Genomic DNA, 23346 nt, shown 5'->3' with positions numbered 1-23346 from the left:
CTAAATATAAACACATGTCGAGAATAATCCTGGTTTTAATGAGAACCTCAATGAGCTGAAATCCAGATATACTCTGTCTTCTGGCACTGGGCCCTCTGATAAAGGCCATCTGGCTTGGCAAAACAGCCAGTTTACAGAGTAACGGCTCCCATGCAAAGTGGATTAGAATTGTCAAGCCCAATGCATGGCTTCTTTAAAGCTGACTGTTCTACAAAGCAGACTGGTACATTTTCCACCATGTTCCAGCCTTGGGGACTCTGGGTGGGGCATCTACGCATGCCTGCCCCTCCGTCATATGAGTCTTTGCTGAAGGTATGAGAGATCCCCCCCAAGGGCCTATTCAGTTCTTAATCTCTCTGATTGGAGATTCTCTACAGAAGCACATGTGACATATCAAGAGACTGAGGAGTGAGAAGGGTGGTGGAGTTCCCAGACAGAGACAGCTTCATACTGCAAGTAAAAGGCAACCAATCAAGGAGAGGAAATACCGTGTGACTTAGGTGACCAATCACATGCCACAATAGCAAGATTTGATGCATCAGTTAGGGAGAGGTGTTCAGGGTTTCAACCAAAATTGGAGGGAAAAATCCTAATCTCCACCTGCCCCCCCATGACAAAGAATCATTTCTCTGTTACAACCAACTCTACTAAACAGCAAAGTTTATTCTCTGACAATTCACAAACAAACCAAGGAGCTGAATTCATGAAGGGCTTCAATTTCCAGTCCTCAACATCCACAAGCAAAGCCAGGTTTTCAAGAAACCTCAGTTCGATTTAGACACCTATACAAGAGCCTCATTTTCAAGACTTTCTAGTACAGAGCAGCTCCCATTGACTAATATCCAGAGGGGATGTCAGTATTCAGTGTGAACCCAACCTGCTGAACTCTAGGAGTTCTGACTACTTGTAGATAAGATGATCACAATGGTCCTTTCTAACATACTATGAGCCTAAGGGTTTGTCTGCACATAAGAGCTGTGTCAGTGTAGTTAAAGGCATGCTGCCCGCTTCTGCAGATGCAATTGCACTGGGTATAGAGGAATGACTCACCGACCTGTACCCCTCATGGCTGGGCATGGCTTGTACTCTTCCCCTGGAGTCCCCTGCTGACAGATACTGTGATCCAGTGGCGATCTCATGACCCATCCCCTCTGGTAACAGACTCTCACAGAACAATAATCCAGTGACCTTACAGCAGGTCTTCAGCCCAGCTCTGAGCTCAATGATCCTTGCATTGCTCATCTCAGGGGATTTCACCCCCACTTTCCTTCATGGCTTCAAGGGGAACCCACCGGCCCAGGGACCCTGAAGCAAACAGCTAGATCTGCTCCCTCAGACTGTTAATTGCCTCCCTTGACTACCTCAGCCAGGATCTAGACCCTTTTCTCCTTTCCTGAGCTCACCTCTCTACAGGTTCTTCAACCTTTCCCAAGCCTTGCAGAGTTCTTTCCTGCTCTCATACTGATCAATACTTCCCAGAACTTTCTCCCTAGAAGTCAAGCTCTTGTCTGTCTCTTCCAGACTCTGTCTCTGTGTCCATTTCTCTTTCCTACAGAAACCCAACCCCTGATCCTACCTCCCTGGGCCTTGCCCTTTCATGCAGGTTCACCCCAGGAGTTTACTCCACCCTTATGACTTCCCAATGTCTTTCCTGGCCCATTGCTAGAGCTCTTTTCTCCAGAGAGGATCCCAATGCATAATAACCTCCCACTTCCCCTCTACAGCCCTGAACTCCTTCCTTTATTAGTCACCATCCCCTGCTCTTCACAGCTGGACTTATTCTTAATTCAGATACCCAGCTCCTCCCCAGCTGACCCTTATCCTCAGTTGGAGCTGGGCCACCTCCCAGGTGCATTCAGGTGCACTAATTGCTCTCAGGCTCTAATTATCTCTGCATCTGCCTGTGTGAGGTATAGAACCCATCACGTATAACAACAATAGCTAGCTCTCATACAGTACTTTTTATCCATAGAGCTCAAAGCACTTTACCAAGGGAGTCAGCATCATTACCTCTATTTGATAGTTAGGGAAACTGAGGCACAGAGCAGTGAAGCAACTTGCCTGTGGTCACCTGAGGCCAGTGTCATAGAATCCTGTTTATCAGTCCAGTGCTCTAGCCACTAGGCAACACTGCTTTACAGCAATATAGCTGAAGGGGAATAAACGATACCAGTATAAGGCACCGTTGTCCCAGTTTGACTGCATCTACATTGGGTCTTATACCAGTATAACTATGTCAGTAAACAACAAATCACACCCCTAACAGGCATAGTTATAATGGTACAAAAACGGTGTGTGCTAAAAGCTCTGCTTCAGGTGCCACAGAAGGGATAGGGAATTACTGGATGGGGCTCTCTGGCCTGTGTTATGCAGCAAGTCAGATAAGATGAGCAAAATGGCCCCTTCTGACTGTGACCTCTATGACTTTAGGTGCCGAGGTAGGAGCTGACCCCTTTGGAGAATCTGGTCCCCTTCTGAAAATTCCAGCCTTAATAAATTGTTTGCCTCAACTCTAACTCAAGCACTCTGTCCATCTGTACCAGAGAGAGCAAAGTTCCACCCTCTAAACAATCTGATCACTGGGTATGAGTGCTTAGCAGTTTCCTACCCAGCAAATATACCTTCAGAATCTTCTCCATGGACCTGATCCTGCTACTCCTATTAAAGTCAATGGCAAAGCTCATTGACTTCAGTGGAGCAGGATCAAGTCCTGTGATTTCCTGCAGCTTACATTGTTAATTGCCAGCTGCAGTGTATTACAATGCACTGTTTACATACACCTGGGCTCTGAATGTATTACAATGCACTGTTTACATACACCTGGGCTTTGTGTGAATTCCAGCCCACCTCCTGGCATTAAGGAATCTCAGCCATGTAATGTATATAACTCAGGGGGAGGGGGAAGGAGGGTATCTTACCTACTCAGAAATATTATCAGGCCCTTTCAGGTTCCTGTTGTTTTGTCAGATCTCAGTCATGTGCAGGGAGACCCCTCCCTGGGGATGCATATTAAGGGCTGTGTTTAAAGCCCTCCCCTTCTGATGAGGAAGGATTTCTGCAGAGTGTGCATTTCAGTCAGACATTTGCAATCTCCACCATACACATATTAATCTCACTTAGTCCAGATGTCACAGGCAGAGCCTCTGTTGAGGTTTCCATGGGTCTCTAGGGCAATAGTTCATGATGGACTCATTCCGATTTCCATTCTGCCACCATTGTCGCTTTACACCACGGCATGCAACAGTAGTGGGAATAGGGGAATATCCAGCACAACTCTCCAGTGAGGGACTCGCTGTCTTTCACTCTCACTTTAGTGATCTAATCTCTCTCAAATTAGTGCTCAAATCTGATTGTTTATCTATCTAGCTAACTGATAGATTGGAAGGATAGGACCAAATAACGAGCTGTATGTATTAGATTGATAGATGATGATTATGATTCATTATTTAGATTACACTAGTGTCTACAGGTCCAAGTCCCACTGTTCTGGGCACTGTACAAAATACAGCAAAAAGAAAATTCTTGCCTCAAAGAGTTTTCAGGCAAGATTAGAGCTATTTGTCTTTCTACTGGACAGAGCTCCAATCACCATAACCTGTCAGTGTGAAACCAAAATAAAACTAAACATGCAATTATTTGAAGTGGAGTCTATTCTCCCTACCTAGGGGTTGGCCACTGTAGGATATAGGAATAGGGTAAAACCTGGTGAGCCTCTGCTAGTGCCCACTGTGTTCTGTGTCTAAGGTCTAACCTGGACCTAAAACTTCAGTTGATATATGTTGTTCAAGGGTGTGAAAAATGTAGACATAGTTAAGCCAACCTAAGCCCTAGTTTAGACGCCACTAGATTGATGGAAGAATTCTCAGGGGGTGAGGGGGAGATGTGGATTTACTGCAGCAATGAAAAAACTCCTGTCACAGCAGCAAGTGTCTACACTATAGTAGCATAGCTGTAGCCCTTGCAGTGTAGATATAGCCTTAGAAGTAGGCAGAAACCATTCTGAGCAGCAGTGTGCATGTAGGTTGGCCTCGCACGTTTAATACACAAAGCTATGACTCTTTGCGGATAAGCCTGTGTCAAGTTAGGAATTTCACATCGTTTTCTGAAAACCCCATTTATGATTGTGACCTTTATTGTGGATTAGAGTAGCCATTCTGAGGCAGGGATGTTACACCTAATGTAAAGATTATGTCCAGGAAGCTGTGATAGAGCAATCGATGGCCAACAACACTGAATGCTTCTACTCTAATGGAACAAGAGGTTTGCTGCTGGTAGGGGCCATTGATTTGAATAACTTTCTACTCAGAACCCCAGGGAGGGGCTGACACCTGGCAATTCCACTGTAAAAGCACATTGGCAAGAAAGAGGACAAGAGACTTTTTTAAAAGGAGGCTGCTTCTCTAAGCAAGAGGCCATCCCATGACTAGCAGCAAGATGGCCAGGCCAAGAAGGCCAGAAAGGCTGTCTGGCCGAAGGACTCAGGCCAAATTCAGAACTCATTGGGGTGGTGAGATCAGACCAGGTGATGCATTCATGACTGTTCATTGTTTTCCATAGATCTCTATGTCTCTTGTGCTGTTTAAGAGTAATGGGTTTGTGGTTAAGAAATCCCTTTGCTCAGTCTGTGTTTCCTTGCTTTCCTGTCATGTTGTCCCGGAAAGGTATAACTAGGAACCCAGAGCTCTCACAGCCAGGTGATCTCGGGGAGGAATGTGTCTAAGGAGGGCTAAGGCATTGATTTCAGGATCTAGGTGGCAGCACTACAGGGTCCCACTGCCCAAGAAGGAAGTGAAACACGTCTCATCTGGAAGTGCACTTGAGAGACCCAACATTAGGGACAGTGACCACTCTCCACCAGGACCCACAGGGCTTAACAGCATATGGGATTCAGCAGCTGGATCCTATCACAACAGACATTGTAAAAGAGCTTGTAGCATTGAACCTGAAGTGCTGAAATCAAGCTTCAGAATTAAAAAAAAAAATCTATCGGACACAGATTTTAAACTGAATAAACATTGCCCACCCCAAACCCTGCAATTGTTTGGACAGAAAATGAGGTTTGCAACCTCATTTGAAATACATTTTTTTATTCTTTTTTGACACCCAAAATTGAAAATGTTCAGCCCAAAACATCCAAAACCTAAACTTTTATTGTTGTTATTGTTTGTTTTTGTTTTGTTTTCAGACAAAAACATTTTGTTTTAGGGGTTTCTTTTCTCTGATAAAAAAACAAAAATCTTCAGGGAATGCAGGCACTTTCCACAAAAATGTTCATTTGGTCAAAAAACCTAATTTTTCATTGCAAAAGAAATTTTGATAGAAAATATTTGATCAGCCCTAGTGAACCAGGGTTGGAAAGTGAAATTGATTAGAAAATGGCTAGCTTATTTCCTTTAGGCAAGCTGAGAGAAATACAAGGAGCATGAAAGGTCAATAGTAAAATTAGGACTCATATTTTTAATACTGTGGAGTTTGCAGAGATGAGGGCATTTGTTAGTCACAAATATGATGATGAGACATATCCTCAGCCAGCGTAAATCAGCACGACTCCATCTGAAGTCAATTTATAGCAGCTGACAATCTGGATCCATATTTTTAATATACTTAACATTGTCTTTTTATGTGGCTCTCCCACGTCACAGAGCAAGTTAGAGTCAGGGCAAAAACAGGATCCCCAACTCCCATCTCCCACATTTTAGCTACTAGACAGTGTGCACTCGGGCAGTCTATTGTGTTCAGTTTCAGCACAGAAGATATAATCACACTTGTAGCACAGTAACAAATTCCTGTCACCCCCATAGCCTGCCACAATGATAACCTATTTATAGAACATCATTAAGGTCAACCCAAAGGACAAATTTAATCCTACATTTAAAACATAAATCCATCATAGTACAATTATGCTAGTGCTGTGTGTATGAGGAGATAATGATATCAAGATCATGGCCAACTTCCAACAAGGCTTGTTCCCAAAAGTGGTCTCAGATATGATCAACTTTGCTCTGCTCACCTATATGAGCCCAATCCTGTGAGGTCCAGGGGAACTGCTAAGAGCCACCCACTGGGGTTCAGTGTGTGTATGGGAAAAGCACTAGGCTGTCTTTGAGGCATTTTATTCATGCTTCTGTTTCTACCCTGTGAGGTGTGTTCCACTAAGAGACAAGGGCTATAGCCACTTATCACAGAATATTAGGGTTGGAAGGGACCTCAAGAGATCATCTAGTCCAACCCCCTGCTCAAAGCAGGACCAATTGCCCCCCTCAAGGATTGAGCTCATAACCCTGGGTTTAGCAGGCCAATGCTCAAACCACTGAGCTATCCTTCCCCCCATCCAGCCTTATGTGCCCTTCCATCCTGGAAGCAAGCAGGGAAGAAAGCACGGCTCCCAACCCCTTCCCAAGACTTCTCTTTGTATGGCACAACTGCACACTGCCTCTTAACTAGGGCTAGGAGTTAAGTCCCCATTTAATCTTATGGTATGAATCCAGGAGTCTCATTTTCTACAAAACAAACCGTCTTGCAGCATTGCACAAAGGAGCGAATTTTTTCTGACCGGGTCATTGTTTTCATGCTTTCCCCATCTAAATATTAACGAAAACAAGAAAACCCCAAATCTGTTTCTCAAAATACCTTTTTATAAGGTATTCAAAGTTATAATGTTTTAATTAGGATTTAGAGAAAACAAAACAATCCTTTCCAAATGAGTATGAAAACATTTCTTCCAGTGTTCCTAAGAGCTTGTTCCTTGTGACTCTGTGTTACCATAGAGAGTGTAAAGTGGTGGTAATGCTACTGCTGAAATGGGTGACTCAGACTTTGCTCTCATATTACTCGCTTGAAATGTTCAGCTGTCAGTCCTGCCATGTGTTTAGTTTAGATTATTACCAGAAATGGTGGCACAGTAACGCTAGGCAACCAACACCCTAGCACTGACTGCTCTGAAAATCTGCCACTGATAATATTTAGCATTTTCTACCCAAAGATATCAAATCGCCTTTCCAAAAGCGGGTCAGGATCAACACAGAGGCAAAATGTCACCTACTGAGTCAGTGGTAGAGCTAGGTAGAGAACCCAGGAGTCCTGACTCCCACTCTGGTGTCCTACCCACTGGGGCACACAGCCTCTGAAGAGGCCACTCTGCTACTGTAAGATAAGGAAACGCAGCTCATTTTATTAATAATTTATTTTCTCCTTCCAGCTGAGTTTCTGACAGTGCTTTGCAAACTGTAATGAATTAAGCCTTATTATCAGAGCTGGTTGGGAATTTTTCAATGGAAAGTATCAAGTCATCAAAACTGAAACTTTTCAAGGGAATGTACCCATTTCAATGCAACTTTCCTCTGGAAGGTTTCTTGGGTTCAGGATGGAATTTCTGGCCAGAGGGAGAAAGCTACATCCAGAATAGCCAGCAGGTTGGTGGGTAGGGTACTCAAGAATCTGGCTTTGCCATATCCCAGGTGAGTGCCCAGAACACTCTTGGCTATTCTGCGGTGGAGCTCTATCCTTCTTTTGTTCTTCATGAAAAATTTCAACAGTTTTTTGTTTCAGCCCAATGCAAAACGAAGCCAAATGCCATATCTTCGAACTTTTTTGTAAAGCAAAATTCTTGTTTTCTAGCCAGCCACAATACTTCTGTGAGTTTGTCAAGAAACACATAGACCTGCATCACTTGCTATGGAAATGCATCTGCTGCTGAGGCAGAACACAGCAGCCATTAAAGCCCGCAACACCCCAGTTACGCCAGAAAATGGAAAAGAGTGCTGTGCTGAACTAAAATTGCAGAAGAAACTTAAGATGAGCAATGCAATCACCCTTTGACACATTTGAACAAGACATCTGGATGTACACTCCTGTCCTTTTCTTATTTATCTGCCATACCATCATTTTTCCTCATTGTTTATATCCCAGTAGCCATCAGAGGGTCCAGATTACATCAAGGCCCCATGGTACAAGGCTCTGCTCTCACAGAATTAATCTTTACTCTGAAGAGTTTACAAGCTAAAAAGACAAGTCATGATTCTTATTCCTATTTCACAACTAGGAAAGTGAGGTACAAGGAGACAAGATCATACCGTGAGTCTGTAACAGAGACAGGAATTGAATCCAAAATGCCTAACTCTCACTCCAGTATTTCATCCACTAGACTATCCTTCCCCCAAATGCCTGGTCCCTTTATTACCTCTTTTCTCACTGTTACCTTTTGCTGCCTGGCACAGAGTGGCACTGACAGCAGTGCTTACAACAGGTTGAAAAATCAAGGACAGAGCAGCCATCTTGCTGCAAAGTGGCAATTTATTACACCCTGGCCATGCTTGGGCCTAATATCAGCAAATGTGAACAGTTTCTGTCCAACTTTAATATGGAAGAAAAAGTTTATGGCTGAAATATTAAATATTTCATGTCAATGGTGAGCAATAAAGCTAGTTTTTCTGTTGCACGGGTATTACGGCACATTTTCTCTTTTAGTGCTGCTGCCATGCTGTCGATATTGACGAAAACGCTGCTTAGATTGTAAACTCTCTGATGCAGCTCTTTGTTCAGTGTTTGTACCACGCCTAGCACAATGGGGCGCTGGTCCATGACACGGGCACCTGAGAGCTATCACATACAAGTAAATAATAACAACACCATTTCTAATAGGGAGCATGAATATGATGGAATCCCTGTGAAAGGGAATAATCAGGAGAGCCGAGGTGTTCACACTATGACCTGCAGTTCCAATGTAGTCCATGGGATTACATCATTCAGCTAAGTTGCAACCTGTCCAGGTTTTCCCAGGATCATTCCTTTATTGACTTAGCCATCCTGGTAATCTGTAAGGGTGCCCAGTGCACACTGCCAGCTATCCCGTTTTATGGGCTCAGGATCATCCCAGGTGTCCCTTTGTTTAGTATCTCAGAGGTGGCAACCCTAAATTCAGTCCATTGCTGTCATCATCCTTCATATGGCAATATTATGGCATATGCAATCCAGTCAAACCAAGCCACAGCGTTCTTATCAACAATGTTCAAGACACAAAGATCTCCAGGAAGTTGAGTCATTTTGTAGTGCAGTCCATAGACACTACAGTCCCAACAAGCAATGCTACATCTTGACTAAAGTGGTCAGGTCAGTTTGAGCTTTGCATGTTGGGATCTGTAGTCTCTGAGTCACACTGTCATTTTAAATGTGACAGCAACTTCAGTCTGCTCATTTCATGCTAGGAGGGAGGGTCCTTGGGCTTCTGGTAAGTGGCCACTATGGTTCTAAACTGGGCAAAGTTTGGTAGGACTTGATTTATAGTGATGGGAAAAGATAGGAAGAAAATTCTCAGGTGATTAGAATTCTCTGACCATGAAAGAAACAGGATGAAGAGCAGAAAATTCCTCTGATGGTAAATGAGACACATTGGTCTAAATTTTGTCCTCAGCTATGCACATGGGACTGCTATTGGAGTCAATGCGGAACTGCGAGCAGAATCTGTCACAGCATTTTTCATGAGAGGCAACATAGAAATGGCCAGAACTTGGAGGCCAAGTTCCACAGTTATCTCGGTGACAAATACATATCAGTGAAGAGTGGAACCACTACAGTAAGGAAAGGAACGTGGCAACTGTCAGTGGATGGAGAACTTCATAACAAGTCCATCAGCTGTACACATTGGCAGTGCTCAGAATGCCCTATTAAACACAATAGGTTTGGCTGCCCGTAAGAAAGCCTTTTGGATGGGTTTTTGAATGGCAGCATGGAAAGGTGTATCAGCCAGTGAAGATCAGAGTGAAGATCACAGGACTAAAGAAGTCAAAAGTCACTCGACTACCAAGGTTTTTTTAGTGGTATGTTTTTAATTAAAGTGAGGCAGTTGAGCCCTTATATAAAATAGTGTTGTACCCTACAGCAGTTGGGAAGATTTTAATGCAATGGTTTTTCATTGGAAAATGATGAAACCAAATGCTGATTCATCAAAACTGAAAATTTGCCCAGAAATGTATCAGTTTTGACAAAATTTTCACTGTGCGGGTCTCTTGGGTCCAGAATATAATTTCTGGTCAGAAAGAGGGCAAGAGCTTCATTCCAGTACTCCAGGGCTGCCCAGAGGTTTCAGGGGGCCAGGGGCAAAGCAATTTTGGGGGCCTCTTCCATAAAAAAATTGCAATACTATAAAATACTATATTCTCATGGGGGCTCCTGCAGGGCCCAGCGCAAATTGTCCCACTTGTTCCCCCCCCCCCCCGGGCGGCCCTACAGTACTCAGGGCAGCCAGCTGGGATATAAGGGACCAACGTTTGAGACCTGCTCTAAATCAGCTGGAACAGGAACTTGAATCTGCGTGTCCCATAAATCCCAGGTGAGTGCTTGGTTTCATTCTGATCCAAAACTGGAAAAAAATTAAATCTCAAAAACTTTCATGGGACAGAAGAAGCATTTTCTGCTCAGCTCTATCCAAAACCTAGCACGTACCATAGCCATCCTGTAGAGGACAAGGGTAGGCCCCTCTCTAGGCCTCTCTGATGGGGGCTGCCAGGTAGCACAAACTGGGTAAGAGCTGATGTGATGTGAACAGTTTGCCGCTGGAAGCTGGATAGATCCCCATCCCCATTTCACACAGACCCTACAAGAATCCTCAGATAGTAATAGCTATTGGTCACTAGTGGCCTGGAGGTCTTTGGGAAACCTGCAACTGGCATTTCCCCCCAACAATGCTATCATCTCTGCTTTCATCAAACATCAGTTCCCACCTTCTCCTTGCTATGGGCCTGATTCTGCCATGCTTCCTAACACCAAGACAAACCCTGCTCTGTAATTGCATCCAACTGCTCATAGGAGTAAGGTACGAGTGAGTGCAAGTAACACTGGCAGAATGTGTCCCAGTGTTTCTAATGGAGTTGAAACTGACCTGACTCTTTCTACTTGCCTTTGTTGATCATCAGTCAGCTTCCACCAAGCTTGGGGAAAATGTTTCTTCTGCTGCAGAACAAGCACGGGAGACTCACACTTTGGGTTTTTATAGGGGTCCTGCAAACATGGGTAGATGTTGAGAATGTAGAAAAAATTACTTCAGAGCCTACACATCCCCAAAATAGCCTCAGTCACTTAATATGGACCCCTCATCATTTTATACAGCAATCTACTGGTTTCCGCAAGGAGGGAATAAACTTCTTGGTACACACTGTGCTAGAGGCTGCAGTTTTGCTTGAGCAGACCTACTAAGCCAGGAGGTGCACATACAGCCCATGGGTGGCTGTGAACCCAGCTTTTGTGGAGCCATAAAATATGAAGAGTGAGATTTGTTCTGCTGTCAGCAGCATTCCAGGGAAGAGATGCAGAGCTTCCTGTGATGGAGATAAATCAGGAGTGAATGGATGACAGAGAGGGCTTGGAAGCAAAGATTATTAAAGACATTGCAGATGGAGCCTGCTGAGATTTCCAAAGAAAGTTGTCCAGCACCCTCTAGTGGAAGCAGAGGGCTCAGTAGCTGTGCTTAGCATCTCTGAAGCAGAATAACTATATATGACTAGATACTGCCCCCCTTATTCATGCTAATTAGTATCTTACTGTATGAGCCATCCCGCTGAAATCTGTATCAATTCACATTGTAAAGTACTGGCCATTAAGCAATAAGAACCTAGCACAGTCAGATGAGTGCTAAGGTGCTGAGCAGCAAGGAAGCACAGCTCAATGGGCAGGCTGCTTGCTTGGGTCGTAAAAGAGCCAAGCTTTGCAGCGGATTCCCTATGTGACCTCAAGCAAGTAATATGGTTCCTGATTTGCAAAACAGGGATAACAGCCTCCTGAGGTGTTGTGATGGTGAATGCAGTAATGCTTGTGAGATGCCTCAGGTATTACAGTAACAGGTAGCATAGGGCACTAGTTGCCTGAAGCAAAGCTGACCGCTTCTAACATCCACCTCCACTGCAGCAACCAACCTAGATTGTTACCTTTCACGCTGCTGATAGTGAGCCGTTTAATTAAGCCATTAACACTGGGTGATGAAGAGCCAGAGAAGTGACATTCCAGCAGGTTATATTTTTTTCCCACCGTCACTCACTTTAGATCCCATTTTTGCTCTGCTGGCAAGTCAAAAATGAGACTTTTCAAGCTTTGAGCTGCATCCCGTAAGTGAGCCTCCAGCTGTGTGCTTGCTGCTTTGAAACATATATCATCCGCCACAACAAGGCACAGACCTGAGCCAGCACTAACATTCCGGGAGAGATAAAGGGAGTGCTCTGAGTGGCTGATGAGTGAACTGAGTGGTCTGTGGTGGAAGTCATCACAGTCACTCTAGGCCTGATCCTCAGCTGATGTAAAGGGGATGGGCTTCACTGCCTTCTGGCTGGAAGCTAATGAGCCTTATACCATGGACCTGCACTTGTGGGTGGTTAAAGGCCATTGGTGTTTGAGCCTCACATTTCACAACACACCTGCAGCTGAGCAGGCATCCAGTATAACTGGGCCGCCTGCTTGTTGCTGGTATCTCCTGCTGAAGCTTTAGCAACAAACAGGAGCACACATGGTCTCTTTCCTCAGCTTGTTTACTTTGTCTTGTCAGTACCCAGTGGCTCAATAAACTGAAAGAGTTTGGGGTGGGGGGGAGAGGAGAAGATAAGTGGTGCCCCAAAGAAGCGCAAATGTTTTCTGAAAGGTACCAGAGCAAAGACAGGACAAATTTCTGCTCCCCACAGAAGGTGGATCTCAGCCTTAATAGTCCGCTCTTGTTCTATCTGTGGAATGCCCCCAGGGATAGCCAGATACCAGACGAAAGATCCACCAGGGGGGACAGGGTTATGTCCTCAGAGCAGATGCCTGAGAAAGAAGTAGGTGCTCACTGGAAACAGTAGGGTGGGCTGGCTGAGCTCTGGAAGGTACCAAACAGGAAATGGGCATAAGACAACAAGTTTGAGTCCAGATTTGAATTTTCCCCAGAGATCAGGGGTGCTTAGGTCCCAGATTTAGGTTCCAATCAGCATAGAGATAAGATCCAACCATCACATTTGGATCTGAATCTCAACTTTCCCTAAGTTTGGGGGTGTTCAGGGCTGGAGGTTTTGTTCACTATACGAAACACTTCAAGAAACTTCCAAATCACATCAAGCAATTGCAGATCCCCATGCGTTTCTGCAGGAGTACAGAGAATATGGTAGATAAGGTGTAAATATCAGAGGAACGTGAAGGACAGGTCCCAAAGACATCAAATGTGGCACTAAAAATGCAATCTCTTTGTGCTTCAGTGCCCCACCTGTAAAACTGGGATAGCAATATTGCCTTTCTCCAACCTTCTGCCTGTCTTGTCTATTTAGATTGCAAGCTCTTTGGAGCAGGGACTCTCTTTCATTAGATGCATGTGCAGTGCCTAGCACAATGGGGCCCTGATCTCAGCTGAGGCCTCTAGATCCTACTATATTGCAATATCACCTATATCTATCATCTGCTTATATTGCCCCCTCCCGTAGTATGTAGAAACTCTGGGCTCAGATGCAAGGGATGGAGGGTTGACATATTACAACCATTCCTGTCTGAAGATTCTGTAGTAAAATCATTTAGCTCAAGCAATTCTATAAAGTAAAATGTTATGAAGGGTCTTGGACAAAAATACACAGCATAAGAATTTCCACTGCAGAACAGAGCAGTGGTTCATTTAGCTTAGTTTCCCTTCTTCACCACTCTTTCCCAGAATGCCCAGATTTTGCAAGGCTGGACCACTGTTTACACTGAAGAGGTACTGCAGAGTGGATGCTGTTCGTTAAGAGCCAGCCCCAGCTGTGAGGCGCTTATAGGCTAAGGCCCTGATCCTGCACCGAATGACTCACATGCTTAACTTCAGACACTGTAAGTAGTTCCACTGAGTTCAGTAAGTCCAGACGCAGTACATAGAGCTAAACACATGCATAAGTCTTTTCAGGATTGGGAAATTATTCCTTTACTGCTATATTATTCTTATAAATTCCTATATCTACTTTTGAAAGTTACTGAGCCATCTGTCCCAATAATACTCTTAGGCAATGAGTTCCACAGGATAATTATATGTTGCCTAAAACTAAGTTTTGTTTTCTGACTTTTAAATATTTTGCCTGTTCATTTAATTGAGTGCCCCTTTGTTCTTGTACAGCAGTTATGAGCACCACTGAAATGCCTATAAAGAAATAAGTTATAGAAACTTTATGTGATATATAGCAGCCTGAACGGCCTCCTCTAAGCCATTCTTTGTTTCATAAATCTCTGTGATATCTCTACTGCCATTCCTCCTTTCCAGCTAAGTAAAAACTGCCCTAAATTCAACTGAACAGCTCTTCTCTTTTAACCTCTTCTCCTGTGGAATTATGCCTCATGAAGAATCACAGTACGAAGGCATGGCACTCCTGCAGAGGTTCATAGTGAAACAGAAGGGTCATCCTTGACTACAATCACAGCTAGTGGCTGCTTGGGGGTCTGCCATTTTGGGGAACCTGCTGCCCATTCAAGCTCTGCTACCCACAGGCCAGCCCCATCTCCCTCTCCAGCAGTGGGACCAGAAGAGATGGAAGGAGAAATCTGCATGCCAGACTCCCACTCCCTCAGGCAGCAGGACCTGAAGGGGAGGTAGTTCATTGCCTGATTTCCCACTCCAGTAGACTGCAGTCCCACAATTCCTTAGTGTGCTGCAATGGTGGCTACCACTGATATGGTTATTTTTCTGATGTTAACTTCTGATCCAAAGCCCACTAAAGTCAATGGAAAGAGTATTCAGTGGGCTTTGGACCAGGTGTTAAGCTCAGAAATATACCAGCATAAATGCTAACCATTGCCGACTGCCCACTGAAGTCAATATGAGTGTTTCTGTTGATTTCAGGGTCTATGGATCAGTGTCAATGGGCTTAGGTCAAGATTTTACCCAAGAGCTTTCAGCACAGTGGTTTACTCACCAATGTCTGAGAATGTGGAGCTGATGGGGAGCACATCCTGGCCTTTTACTTCCTTTATTCAGTCTTGTCCTAGAGAATGGAGATGTCATATTTATAGATCTTTAGATACAACTTATTCCAAGACTTACATTATGGTGGGTTGCAGCAGTACTCAGGAGTATATATATTGGTCTTGTCTCAGCACAAGAAGTAGATTTATGTCTTTGTTTGCGAAAGCAAATAGAGCTAAAGACATATGTCTCCCTGATTTACCAGAGAGATTAAGAGTATGTTAGCAGAGCAAAAAGGAGTCTTTATAAAAAATGAAAGAGCAGGAAAGAGGAAGGAGCAGGGAAGAGGACATTCAATGAGTTATCTAGGGCATGTAAGAGAATCATCAGCCCAGCAAAAATGTAAGGAGGAAGCAGGGGAGGTGAAAACAACCAGGACATTCTGTTTTGTTAATAGTGATATTTTACCTTTAAATAGCACTTTCCATCCTAGAGCTCAGGAAGAGATGGAGGGACATACAGAGTGAACGGTACTCACTCAACACACCACCAGCCATCTCTGGGGTCCAGATCTTTAAAGGTGTGTAGGTCCCTAGCTCCCAGGAGTTATCAGTGGGAGTTAGGCATCTAAATATCTTTGAGGATCTGAGTGTCTATTTTTATTTCAATTACAGTAGCACCTAGAGGCAGCAGCTGAAATCATCCCTCTTTAGTGTGTTAGGTACTGTATGTGCACATAATCAGACACAATCCCTGTCCTCAAGAGTTTACAATCTAAGTAGACAAGGCAGACAAAGGGAGGGGAGAGGAAGTAGAGGCATTGGCAGATGAAGTGACTTGCCCACTTTCATGTAGAAAATCCCTGGCAAAACTGGGAACAGAATCCAGCTCTCCTGCCTCCCAGGCCAGACCCTACTGCCTTTCTACATCATTGTGGCCAAGGAGCCTGAAGCAAGGCCTCCTTTGACAAAAAGTGCAATGGAATCTTTCATTCATTAGTTTTATTCCATACAACAAAACTAAATTAGAAGAATTTACTTACGTTGCTAAGTCATGCACTGAAAAGCCAGAAGATGCCAGATTTACGGTTGTCTGTGCAACCTTAATTCAGCCCCTTGTGCATATGCATTTTAATAAGGCCTATGATTACATGATCACATACTATTTTTAGCCCCTGTCTACTAGCCTCATACAGGGCATGGGATGGATGGTGTTCAGGGAATATTCACAGTATTCCTCATTGTTGATTGGTTAAACATCCGATCAGGGAACATGTTTTATATAGCCAGCCAATACAGTGAGAGCTGTGGATACTTGCAGCAAACATTTCATGATCAAGCCAAAGACCGAAAATTTGCTGAAGAAATTAAAAATATACATCAAGTGATGAATATGTTGGATATCTTTATGGTCTGTTTATGGCCAATCTGTGAAACACAAAAAAAAGGGGAAGTCATCAAATACATTATTCAGTCAGCTCTAGTCTTTCACTCAGCTTTAATCTGAAAGATCCCACGGTAGTACTTCATGCTACTCAGTGGTTCTATCTTGGGATGATGAACAGCTGAGTTAATCCTATTGGATTTGAGGGAATCAAAATATTCCCTACCTGATTCTTAAACTGCTGAGCAAGCATGTAGAGGGGTTGGGACTCACCACCGTGGTGCCTCCTGCTGGTTGCTCTGGGAATTAGCTCAGTCCTTGGCGGGACGCCCGCCGCTGGTGGTGTCCCATCCATCCTCTGGTCCTTTGTTGTTGTCTGGACTTGCTTCCCGCTTGACAGTGTCCACTGTCCAGTCTCACCCCCTTCTGGTGGTCTCTGAGCCCCAATCACTGTGGTCAACCACACCCCAAAGTCTAACCCCTAGTGTCAGGGGTCTGGTGCAGTCCGCTATCACCACATCCACTGATTGGGTGTTCGTGCAAGGGGGGGGCCCAGGCCCACCTTCTACACTGGGTCCTGACCCATGGACCCTTTGGTGGCAGCCTTCCTGCCCTCCTCTCCCCTTGTTCGCCTCTCCCCCTGGGCCACTTCCCACCCACTAGGCCCTTCCCTCAGGGCCTGCAGCCTGGCAGGTAGTGGGCTGGAGTTCCCTTCTGCTCCCCAGAGTCTGCCCAGCACTGCGCTGTCCCAGGTGCTAGTCTCCTCACTCAGGAGACAGACCTTCCCCTCTGAAGGTCTAGGAGAGACTGCCTGCTCCTCTCTTAGGCGTGGTCTACACTACAATTTTAGGTTGAATTTAGCAGTGTTACCTTGATTTAAGCCTGGACCCATCCGCACAATGAAGCCCTTTTTTTCGACTTAAAGGGCTCTTTAAATCGATTTCTTTACTCCACCTCCAATGAGGGGATTAGTGCTGAAATCAGCCTTGCCGGGTCGAATTTGGGGTAGTGTGGATGCAATTTGATGGTATTGGCCTCCAAGAGCTTCTCCCAGAGCAGTAGCATAGCTAGCGGGGTTCAGTGGAAGCAGCTGCTTCCCCTCAGGGTGGCAGGTGCGGAAGCAGTGCCTGCCGGCCGGCGCTGCCAACAGCACAGCCAGAGGAGCCATGCGGCGGCAGTGGCAGGCCGGCGCAGAAGCGGCGCCTGCTGGCCGGCGCTGCCAGCAGCACAGCCAGAGGAGCCATGGGGCAGCAGGCACGGAAGCGGTGCCTGCCAGCCGGCTCTGGCAACAGCACGACTGAAGAAGCCATGCGGGGGCGGCAGATGCAGCCAGAAGAGTGAGGGGGCCGGCTTCTCGGCTCAGGGCTAGGCGGCCAAGCGCTCCCTGGCACCCCCCGCCCCTTGCTAATGCGGTGGGCAGGGGGACGTGAAAGGGCCCCTGTGCCTTTAAGGCCGCCTGGCTGGCGAACCCCATGTGGAGTGTACCAAACGCTGGAAGCAGCCCAGGGACAGGCGGCAGCACAGGAGGGAAGGTGAGCGGGGTGGGGGTGGGGTCCGGTCAGGGGGTGTGACCAGAGGAGGAGCCAAGGGGATGTGGCCAGAGGAGGAGCCAAGGGAGGGTGCCTTTTTTATGTTTGCTCCCCTACACTGAAAACCTGTCTATGCCACTGTCCCGAGTGCTCCATTGTGACCGCTCTGGACAGCACTCTCAACTCAGATGCACTGGCCAGGTAGACAGGAAAAGGCCTGCAAACTTTTGAATTTCATTTCCTGTTTGGACAGTGTGGTGAGGTGATCAGCACAGGTGACCATGCAGAGCTCATGCAAAGCTCATCAGCATGATGTGCACATTGCCGGGTCAATTTCTTGTTTTGATCTACTCCATCTATCTTTTACATCTTAGGCTGGCAGCAGACGGCACAGTATGATTGCTAGCCATCATCATCTCCAGGCTGCTCACCAGAAGATGGTGCAGTACAATTGCTAGCCACCATCATCTCCTGGGTGCTTAGCAGAAGATGGGAATGACCTGGCTGAGTCACTCCCATGTCTGCCCAGGCACCCTGATCAGCCTCACCAAGGTCAGCTAAAAGAGCACCCAGGAGTATGACGACGATGGCTACCAATCGTAATGCACCATCTGCTGCCAAAAGGCAATAAGTTGCTGCAGTGTAGCACTGCAGTCCCATGTCTGTCAGCACCCAAGAGATGTATAGTGACGGTGAGCTGAGCAGGCTCCATGCTTGCCGTAGTATGGTGTCTGCTCAGGTAACCCAGGAAAAAAGGTGCAAAACAATTGTCTGCTGTTGCTTTCATGGAGGGAGGGAGGGAGGGAGGGAAGGAGGGAGAGAGGGGCCTGACAACATGTACCCAGAACCACCCATGACACTGTTTTTGCCCCATCAGGCATTGGGATCTCAACCCAGAATTCCAATGGGCGGCAGAGACTGCGGGAACTGTGGGATAGCTACCCACAGTGCAATGCTCTGGAAGTCAACGCTAGCCTCGGTACTGTGGATGCAGTCCACCGACTTAATGTACTTAGAGCATTTTGTGTGCGGACACACACAATCAACTGTATAAAAACAATTTCTAAAAAACCAACTTCTATAAATTCGACCTAATTTCATAGTGCAGACGTACCCTTAGGCAGCCTTTATATAGAGCCTAGCCTATCCCTGATTGGCTGTCTCTAATGTCGGCCTGATTGGCTCTCAGTAAGCCCCTTTTCTAATTGGCTGCCGGCCTACACAACTGCTCTGGTCTACTCTAGCCCCCTCTCACATGGGGGTGGGTCAGTCGCCCCACCACAAAGCAGTTGAGGAGAAAGCAAAGGGAGGCAGGTTGGGACTGGGAAGTCATGTTGCTGATGGACTATTGAAAACAGAACCATTAACTGAGGACATGAAACTAGCAGAGAAACTGAGTAAAGTTTTCTCAAAGGTATTCCCATGGGAATGAAGTATTTGTGGCTACTGGTAACATAACTAAGACAACAGGTCAGATCCTGAGCTGGTGTAAACTGATTTCAGCAAGGGGGTGGACTTCAGTGGAGCTGTGGCATTTTACACCAGCTGAGTATCTGGCCCAATCATTACTAACTGTGGGTCTGATTCACCACTTGACTCCAGTTTTATGACATTGATTTCAGTGGTGTTACACCACCCCAAAGCTGGAGCAATTTGGTTGTGCATTGGACCCAAACTAACAATGTGTCTCTAGATAAATGTGGTCCAGGGATTAGAAGCTACATACTAGTTTAGCAAAGGGTGTCATGTAAGGTCTCTACTGAAAGGTTTACTGATCATTATAATCCTTGTGACATGTGTGTGTATGGTTACTCTGTGAGACATTATGTATCTATACTGAAAATTATATTCCTAAAGTATGTGAGTTGGGGCCATCACCAAAAGGTGATAAACAGGTTTCTTTCATGTAAGAGATGCTTATCTACCTGTCCGGCTATATGTAGATTGAGTATTGTATTCTTAAAATTATAGTAATGTAAGACTGAAAGGGCCCTTGATAGGTTGTCTAGTCCAGTCCCCTGCACTGATGCAGGACTAAATATTACCTAGACCATCCCTGAAAGGTGTTTGTGTAACCTGTTCCTAAACTCAACCTCCCTAGGTAATTTGTTCCAATGCTTAACTACTCTGACAGTTAGGAAATTTTTCCTAATGTCTAATCTGAGTCTCACTTGCTGCAATTTAAGCCCATTGCTTCTTGTCCCATCCTTGGTGATTAAGGAGAACAATTTATCACCCTCCTTTTTATAACAACCTTTTACTTACTTGAAGACTGTTATCATGCCTTCCCCCCCCCCAGTTTTTTCTTCTCCAGACTAAACAAACCCAATTTTTTCAATCTTTCCTCATAGGTCATGTTTTCTAGCCCCTTCATCAATTTTGTTGATCTCCGCTGGACTTTCTCCAATTTGTCCACCTCTTTCCTGAATTGCATTGCTCAGAACTGGACACAATACTCAAGCTGAACTTCACAATGAACATCTATTTACAGTCTGAGCAAAACACTAATCAAGTGATCGCAACATCTACAGGGAAGATTCTAGACTGAAAAACCAAGCAGTGGGGAGTTACCCTGTTTACAAGGAAAGACAATACATGATTGGTACTATATCTAGGGGTGCAGAAGTACACCCAGTTATCCTGCACTGAGGGGACAAGTTGCCAGCTGGTTTATCTTATGCATGGAGGATCACAGCCGGTTTGGGTGTTGATACTTGGAGAGAGCATTTTGGTGAGCTAACCCTTTTTGAGGCAAGGGAGTGGCTTGTCAGTTAAGTTTAGGCTCTAGAAAGTGCATTGTGATTTTATATGTAACCATGTGTTCTCATTCTTTCTACTTACTTCTTCTCAAATCTCTGCTCTTTGTTAACTAAACTTCTGTTTTTTTATTATATTGAAGTGCTGTGTGTTAAGCAGAACTGTGATGTAAGATGTAACTGGTAAGCTGGGATGCACTGCTCCTTTGGCAGCAAAGGATCTGTCAATTCTGTGAAGGTCCATGGATTAGGGGCTGGACACTCCAGAGGGATGCTCAGAGGAAAGGAAGTTGGCACGTGCCTATTGCTAATCTATACAGAGAGAGCTGGGCCTGTGGAGGTCTGGAAGACAGTGCTTGTGTTGCCAGAGGCTGGTTGTTTCAAGGAGCTGATCCACAGCAGACACAGACAAGATTCCTTTGAGCTAAGGGCAGGTAGTAGTGAGGGGCTTCACAACCCTGTCACTGTGCCTGGACAATTCATGCCTAGAATTCCAAGGAAGCTGATGGAGCATTTTCTCAACACCTGCTGAACCCACTCACCTCCCATAGACATCAGTTGGAGATGGGAGCACTAAGAACCTTACAGGATTGGGCCCTGACACTAGTGTCTGGTTTGTGTGTCCCTGACTTTATGATGAGGAAAAGGTGTGAGTCAGACACTATAAGCCAGCTGGACTAACTTCAGTGCCAGGTAATATACTGGAGCCTCGCAGGGATAGATTGATGGAGTGGAATAAAGAAACAGGGGTGTTAAGCAGGAGCTAGGACAGCTGTACCAAAAATAAATCTTGCTAATCCAGTCTATCCTAATCTCCTTTTGTGAGTGAAGGGGTCAAAGAGGTAATTGACAAGGAAATCCTCATGAGGAGTCTAGACACTAGATCTTAGCAGAGCCTTTGACAAGTCATCACATAACCACATGGGGCCAGACTCTGGCCCTGGCCACTTTTGCACTGCCCTCCATACTGCAGAACTGCTGGAGAGCTGCACTGAAAGGCAAATGGGAATTCCTCCCGAGAGAGGGGCATCTTTGCGTGCAGTGGAGCCAGCATAGCCGGCTATAAGCCACTGAGTGCCCCCATCTCCACCTAGGGGGCAGGGGAGGGCCAAGCCAGGTTCTGAGAGCACATTGTTCTCCTTATTCCTCAGGCTGTGCAGCAGGTCCTATGGGACCTCTACTGCTTGCATAATTCACAGCAGTCTTTAGGATGTTCTAAATTCTGCAGGGGACCCTTTTTGGCCTCCACCCAACTCATGGTCAGGAGACTGGAAAGGTAAACTCAATGCAGCTGAGGACCTGGCCCTTGAGTCCTAGACCAGCTGAGAGATTAGCTGCCAGGATACAGACGTGAGGCAGGCAGCAGGCACCATGAGAGCAGAGCCGAGAAGAAAGGGGATGCAACTCAGCCCCAAAGGTGGGGAGGTGATGATGGCAGACTGAGGGGTTTCCTGAGGAGAAACCTCCCAAAGGTGATACACAGTTCAGAAAAGACCTTCAGCACAGAGCAGGGCCACTGCTTTACCTTTCCACAAGAGCAGCGATCCCTTCCTAAAAGTAAACAGACAAAATCCTAAGGAGGAGGAAGCCGAGGTACCTCTCCGTGTGTTTGCCTTGCTTGTCATAACCTGTTGCTGTTACCCTTTCCTTGAGTCACTAGGAAAATCCAACTAAGCCATTTACCACTCCACACTGGGCAAGGACAAACTGCACATGTTATAGCTCCAGCCAGCAGTGGCAGTGGTCCAAAGTCTGACTGTGAGGCGACTGGATCTGATTCTTTACCACCACATGCTGTACGGGGAGTGCAGAGTGTCATGGCATGTGGGGGAGTCCGGCTCTGCATCCCTCTTCCTGGAACGCACAGTGACTTTTAGCCAGCCAGTAAAACAGAAGGTTTATTGGACAACCGGAACGCAGGTTACAGCAGAGCTTGTAGGCACAGTCAGGACCCCTCCATCGAGTCCTTCTGGGCTTTCAGGGTGCTTGGATCCTAGCTAGGATACCCTGAATTCCGCCCACACAGCCCCAAACCCAAACTGAAAACTACTTCCCTCCTGTCCCTTCCTTCCTTTGTCTTCCCTCCCGGGCAAAGGTGTTGACCTTCCCCCCCCCCACTTACCTAGCTCAGGTTACAGGCTCCGGTATCGTCCATCCCCTAAAGTCCTCCGCTGCTCTCCCATTCCCCACACAGACAGCCCCTACTCCATCACACAGAGTAGGTGAGCAAAGCTATTGGTGGGGTGAGAGAGAAGGGAATTCCAAGCAGTTAGCATACTGCACTAGCTTTGCACAGCCAGGAAGACCAACACATGGTGCAAAGCAGAGGAGAACCAGGCCCCAGAGCCCCTCTTGGCTCACTCTGGCAGTTGTGAGTCACTTCTCTTCAGAGACAAACAGCAAAGTGCATCTGAAGCAGAAACGTAGGGGTTTGATTGCTACTGATGCTCCCAAGTGGATGTCCTGAGTGCTTCAGGGCCCTGAGTTCAAATCATGGTGCAGGGTCCAAATTTGATGATCTCATGCCAGTCATCATTTGCCAACAGCCCAACCCTCTCCCTCCTTGCCAAGCACACATTTCAGGACCACTGGCAGTCTCTGTGACTGGATCTGTGATGTCATAGGTCCTAAGGGGACTTTCCTAGAAAAATGCAAGGATTCATCTTTAACCAAGCCCAGCAACCAGGGTCTGGGGGGGTTCCAGTCTGGGTGAAGGACCTGCCAAGGCAAGTGAAGGATGAAGAGAAGGACAAAGGCTGGCTCAGGGCCAACAGACTGAGAATCCCATCTGGTGAGGGCAAGCAGAGGC

The sequence above is a fragment of the Chelonoidis abingdonii genome, chromosome 8 (genome assembly GCF_003597395.2).
Source record: "Chelonoidis abingdonii isolate Lonesome George chromosome 8, CheloAbing_2.0, whole genome shotgun sequence".
NCBI classification, from domain to species: domain Eukaryota; kingdom Metazoa; phylum Chordata; order Testudines; family Testudinidae; genus Chelonoidis; species Chelonoidis abingdonii.
This window is presented reverse-complemented; position numbering follows the sequence as displayed.